This window comes from Manis javanica, chromosome 4 (genome assembly GCF_040802235.1).
Source record: "Manis javanica isolate MJ-LG chromosome 4, MJ_LKY, whole genome shotgun sequence".
NCBI lineage: Eukaryota > Metazoa > Chordata > Mammalia > Pholidota > Manidae > Manis > Manis javanica.
This window is the reverse complement of record NC_133159.1, coordinates 18,349,863-18,356,265: the sequence shown is the minus strand read 5'-3', so window position 1 is coordinate 18,356,265 and position 6,403 is coordinate 18,349,863. Positions and strand designations below refer to the sequence as shown.

The 6,403-nt window shown below is 49.3% G+C and overlaps 1 long non-coding RNA gene across 1 annotated transcript; it reads right to left on the bottom strand.

Moving 5' to 3' along the window:
* Nucleotides 1–2,002: 2,002 nt before the first annotated feature.
* Nucleotides 2,003–6,178, bottom strand: LOC108384543 (uncharacterized). Its single transcript, XR_001850074.3, has 3 exons — nucleotides 6,042–6,178; nucleotides 5,147–5,297; nucleotides 2,003–3,521 (listed from the first exon to the last, which is right to left on the bottom strand). It is a non-coding gene; the product is annotated as an uncharacterized lncRNA (long non-coding RNA).
* Nucleotides 6,179–6,403: the final 225 nt, after the last annotated feature.

Below are 6,403 nucleotides of genomic sequence, written 5' to 3'. Positions count from 1 at the left end.
TACGCCAGGACCACCGGTCTTTGTGTGGAGGACACTGCACATGCAGGGGACAGTTCCCTGATAGAAGGATGACAGCCTTGACTGAGCTGAGCACAGACATGGCCAGAGTCCTGCAGGTTGAGCTCAATACTTATTTTCTTTTTCCATTCAGTTCCACCTCTTCATTTTCTGGTGAGTCCCTTTCCCTCCTGAACCTGCCCATTCCCGTCAGCTGCTGGACCCACCCTGTCAAGGCAGGGACCGGAGTCCCTGGATTCATCAGCAGGACTTCCACCGTGGGTGAGCACGTCCAAGCCCCACGTCATGCTAATGTAGTATGCTAAGAGAGGTCCCGGCCTGGCCCCATGGCAGAGGGGTGGGAGACGGTGAAAGGGAGCCAGACACTGCTTCCTGCTGATCAGAAATAAACACGACAAGAAGCAGCAGGAACAGGATATTTACAAGACCTTAAAGTGTCCCCACACATTGTTCATTACTTGTAAGGAGGGAAATTGTAACTTCTGCCGTAGAGAAACCAGACCACTTCTTAACGGGAGAAACCAGACCACTTCTTAACTGGGTGCTCAAAATGAACATCACCCTCTCCAGGCATCAGTTTTGTAATATTCCAGCTGAGAATGCATGAGCTGAAAACAGCCTGGAGGAGACAGACGTCAGACTCACCCAAATCAGCAACATTCTATAAAATAACTGGTCTGGATTCTTCAAAATTTCCATGTCATGAAAGGGAAAGAAAGGCAGGTTGCTGCCTCCAGTGAGAGGCAAGTAAAGGTGTAACACCTGAATGGGATACCTGATCTGGGACTGGAAGGAAAAGAATACTATAAAGTCACTGGGTCAGTTGACAGAATTGGAATATAGATGGTGGATTAAAGTATTTTATCTATGTTAAATTTCCTGCGTTTCATAGCTGTATTGTGAGAGGATATCCTTATTCTTCAGAAATACATACTGAAGTATTAATGAGTAAAAGGGCATGACATCTGCAATCTACTCTCAAATGGTTCCAAAACCATCATATACATCCAATAATTACATGTATCTATATATATCTAATATCTTCCTATGTATCTATGGAGAGAGAAAATAAACATGGCAAAATGCAAAATGCAAAAAAAAAAAACGGTGAATCTAGGTAAAGGGTATTTAAGAGCTCTTTGTATTATTCTTGCAACTTTTCTGTTAGCTTGAAATTATTTTAAATTAAAATAAACATCGCAGGAGTCCAGAGAGAAGGAAAGCTAGGTCCCCAGCTGAAAGCCAGGGAATTTTGCCTCCTCCTCTTTGAGTGACTGAGGGGGCAGAACTCATTCTGTGAGACCTCTCTTTGGAAGGACTTTTCTGTGGGTTGGTTGGTTTCCCCTTTTGCTAATAGCCAGGAAGACACTCCAGCCGTCATAAATCATCACCACCAGGGTGGCCAAGTCTGGCCATCAGGGCTGGGCCTCCCAGGCAGGCCAGCTAGGAAGCATCGTGGGTACCAGCTCATCCACCCTGTCTTTCCAGGGTGAAAAGGCTGGGATTCCAAGCCTCTGGGACTCAGTTTGGAGAGCGAGGATGAAGAGGGGCTGTTATGCCCTTTCCAAAAAGCCCCACATGATTCCTGCCTCATCAAAGACTGCGGTCCAACACCCCACCCACTGTTGTCTGGAGTGGGGCTGGCGGCCCAGAACCCAAAACCGCCTATTCTGTTTCCTGCTTGAGGGGGGCATTCAGAAGACACTAGTCTCCTCTACCCTCCCCACCAAGTACTCTCCACTCGGTTTATGGTATGACTGTTGTCTTTTCTGAAGAGGGAATGTGTGTAGTGAGTCAGGACCCCAACACTAAATTCAGACTGGCTGGGGTCAGGGACCGTTAGCGATACCTCACTAGTGACCTGCAGCATTCTCTCCACCTCCACGAGCCCCAATTTCCTCCTCCCTTATAGAGGGGGTGACACCCTGCCACACAGGCTCCTTGAAACTACTAAATGTGCTACTTTGGATAAAGGGCTGGCCCGTGTTAAGTCCCTGTTAAGTCCCCAACAAGCGTTCTTCTTATTGACCACAGGCCCTGCCCTCCCAGAGTTTGCAGCCTGGCTAAGAAAAGCACAGATTTAAGACGCAATATCAAGGAAGCCTGACAAATGCTGGGATAAAGAAAACGCACGTTATTCACGCACGCCATGAAAGTGTATGCTGGGGGGTCTACATTAGTCTGGGGTGGAGGAGCATCAGGGAATGCTTTCCAGAGCCAAGCATGCTCAACACAGATATAAACCAGTACCTGCTCTGTGTCAGTCACAGTCCTAGGCCCTTGGAATGCCGCTGAATAGTCTCTGCTCTCGCAGAACTTCCTTTCTAGTGGGGAGCTGGGCTCCACTACAAACATACAAATAAGTATACAAAGTGCCAGGAGTCAACGCGCTATGATGAAAAAATAAAACAGCGTCAGAGGACAGAAGGTTTACCCATCTGTGAAATGGGGGTACTACAAGTTCCTAGCTCAAACCCTCGTCACAAGGATTAAATGAAATAACAAGCAGAAAGTAGTTCAGTGTCTGACTCAGAGAGTTAGATACTTCACATGCTCTACAAATGTTCAAGAAATGTCTATTAATATTTCATGTATTTGACAATAATTTTTTGAGAATTATTAAATATGTACCAGGCCCTGAATGAACATCAGAGGACATGACCCAGCCACAGTGTTCAAGAAGTTCATAGCAGCCTAGAGGGGGAGACAGATAAACAGGCAATTCCAAATATCATGTGATAAGAACATGAGTTATCAAGTGTTTGCTATGTACCAGGCACTATTTTGAGCATTTTGTCTGTATTAAGTCATGTAATCTTTATAACAACTCTGAGATAAGCACTCTTTTACAAATGAAGAAACTTAGGCACAGAGGGGTAAGGTAATTAGCCTAGAGTTACACAGTCAGTGTAAAAGGAGCACAGCTAGAATTTTGTACTAGGGAATCCCAGTGTATTATGGCACCCCAGAGGAGGGGTCCTGACAGGAAAGATCAAGGAGGGCTTCCTGGAGGAGGGCACATCTAGGATGAGGTTTGCATGATATTAGCTGGGCAGATGGGGAAGGACTTTCAGGAGGAAAGCCCTAGAGGAAAAAGCTTATGCACAGGCTGGAGATGAGAGTAAGTAGGCCCTTTTGGTGCTCAGCCATGAGTCTGAGACCAGGGCATAGAGAATCTGGTGGGGAGGGTTGGCTGCCTACCCCACCTGAGGTCCTCCAGGTCGAGTGGGGGAAGGGACTTTATTAATGTGGACACTGTGCAGGGAGGGAGGGAGTGCAAAGTAGGGCAGGAAGAGGGACAGCTCTGAGATTTTGCCCCCTGAGCTGCCAGGCACTCACTTCAGTGGAAAGAGCCACAGGGCTGGGAGACTCCCAGTCAGACCCAGGGACTCTCCTAAAGGGCCAGAACAGAGAAGGGGAAGCGTGAGCAGGGAGATGATCCCAGAAACGGCAGCCATGGTACCCAGTGGGATCTGAGGCTTGGGTCTGGTTGTTCTTCTTGTCTGAAAGAACAAAAAACCAAAAACTGTTTTTCGAGGTTATGCAAGTATGTGGTAAGATAGATAAATAATAATTCAGCAGTCACAGGGAGCCTGCGGCACAGACACCCCTCCCTTACCCCGTGGCTCATTTCCCCTCCCCCAGGCCCCCACTTATCCATTTTCCTGAGTTGCCTTCCAAAGACAGTCTATGCATACATGCATAGGATTGTGCAGAGCTATCCCATGGAGGAATTTTAATAATGAATTTTAATGTTCTTCCTTTTGTGGGGGGCAGACTACTAAAAAGTAAAATACATTCGTTGCAGAGAACACTAGGGGGAAAACCAAAAAGCAGAGAAGCAGGAAAAGCTAAGATGCAAAGGCAATCACTGTTAACGTTTCTCAACCCAGGATTTCTGCTTTAATAAAAGAATACAAATAACCCTCGAACGCATGGTGAAAGCATCTTTGCATTCTTTACCACATTCCATCTTCCCCCTCCTAATGGTATACTTAAAATAATGAGAATTATTGTAACTTCAAAGGAGAATGAAGGCTTGGAGTCCTATGGAGCAAGCTGTCCTGACTCTTGATGTCCTCCACACGTCTGTCCTTCCACCTTCTCCTGTCTCTCAGGCCAGAGGAGCGGGGCTGCCTCCCTGATCACTAGAGACAAAACCTGGCTTCCCGCCTTTGTCTGCCAGCTGCAGGTCCCCCTGCTGCAGTCACCACCAGCTGCAGTGACTCATGGAACAACACACTGGCCTGATGGGACTTCTCTCTCTCTCCTCCCTCCTGCCGACCTGCTGCTGGGATAGGGACCTGGGGAGGGAGGCACAGGGCAGGTTGAAAGCACTGGCCTTGGAGTCAGACTGCCTGGATTTGTAGCCCTGCTCTGCCCTTGCAGCTGTGTGACCTGAGGCAAATCACTTACTCTTTCTGCATTTCCCTTTCCCCAGCTGTAAAATGGGGCAGTAACAGTACTTCCTCCTAGAACTGTCACAAGGTTTAAATGCTCCCGAAGTGCGCACACATGATACACGCTCAGGAACATGAGCTCTTATCTTTCTAGTGAGGTGGGGAGGGCGAGTTCTGTTTCCTGAGGGCCCTGTCTCTGCACCCCCGCAACCGCTACCCTGCCCATAAGCCCCAGCTTCCCAGAAGCCCACAGATCTTTATTCCCTCTGACTCTCTTCCCAGGCTTTCCCGGCTGAGGAAATCTTTCTCATAGTTGAGGATTCAGAGGCTAAGCCTCCAGGGAGCCTCCCACAAATACACCTCCACCCTCAGTCCAAATAAACCTCTTCCTCCTCCTAATCCGGCACCACCAGACACTGGATGAACACATTGTATTAAAATTATGTATGTAACCCAGGGGTCTGCCCAGGTCCTCCAGCTGACAAAGGTCACTAATTCTTTAAAGTTGCATCCACAACCCCTTTATACCTTCCCAACAGACCCCCTCCTCCTGCCAGCCCCCCTATTCTGGGAAAGCTTGCTTCAATCTCAGCTGGCTGGGGTTGGGGACAGCCAAAGGGGGTAAGCCAATCAGCCCTTGGCATTGTCTTGATGCTGGTGTTGGTCCAGGGATGACCCCCATGGCACAGTTTGCCCAACGACTGAAGGTAAGGGCTTAAAGGTCTTACAGGCCTCTTCCTCTTGCTGGAGAAAAGTAGGGATGTGTGATGCTCCTCCAGGTGTTTCAGGCAGCCTTCTTGCCACCAACAGGGTAGCTACCCTTGGACTGAAGCCACTGTGCAGAGCAGGAGACAGCAGGTTCCTGGCCCATAGCAGGAGCTGAAAAAAAATATTGGACTTTATGTTTTTATTCCCATTGTACAGATGAAACCAAGTCTCAGAGAGTCTAAGGTTACACATGTAGTAAGAGCATCAAACCCACATGATCTAGCTCTAGATCTTAACCAGCTGATTCAAACTCCCAGTGCCTGCCTGCGAGAAGCCCTGGAGATATGCCCTTTATAGGCAGCCCACTGCAGCCTCCCAGGGCCGCATTGGCTGAACTGTCAATCTGCAGGCACTTCTAGAGGCTCAGGTGTGCTGTCTGCACACCCACTCCCACTCCCAGAGCACCACTCCATCCTGTCCCCATCACAGCCTACCACTGCCAAGGGCTGAATGTGGCAGATGGTCTGCAAGGCTGGTGGTGACCGTGTGGGAACCACCACTAAACAACAGCAATTTAAATATTAAATATCCTTCTTAAATGTTCAGCAAACATTCCCCCTACAGAATCTTCTGGACTCCAGACAGGTTGCTTCCTTCTTTAGCCTCCATTTCTCTGTTCTTCCCTTCTTCCTGCTTCCAGGTCTCTAATCTCTCCTTATTTACTTACCCTAGGCCTCCCTCCAGCCCTCCAGCCCTCCAGCCCTCCAGCCCTCCAGGCCAGGGCCAGGGAGAGTGCAGGGCCTTTCACACCCAAGGCAGCCACCGCCATAGTTGGCCATGCAAAGACCCCCATCTCCCTAGAGGAATGATGTGACCAAGTTCTAATCTAACATGGCCCCCGTAGTCTGGGAGCACCTTGAGGCTCTGGGTTGGGTGGATCCAGATCTGTGGCTCTGGGGCCCATCCTGGTTCCAGTGAGCGTCCAAGGAAGGAAGGATGAATTCATGGCACTCCTGGCCTTCCCAGCCTGGCTGCTTGCCCCACCTCCCAATGAGTCAGCACTGAAGCCAGGCCTCTCCGCCTTTCCTGTTCTCTTCTTGGGCTCCGGAAGAATAGCAGGATGTGAGCTGCGCCCAGGCCGGTTTGGGACTTGGCAGCATTGCAGGTGTCGGCAGGCTGTCCCCCAGAGGCGAGGCCCACTGCTCAGTTGCCTAAGCCACCGCCACCTCTCATTCTGAGGATGGCAGAATCCCATCCCAGGAGATGCCTATGGATGG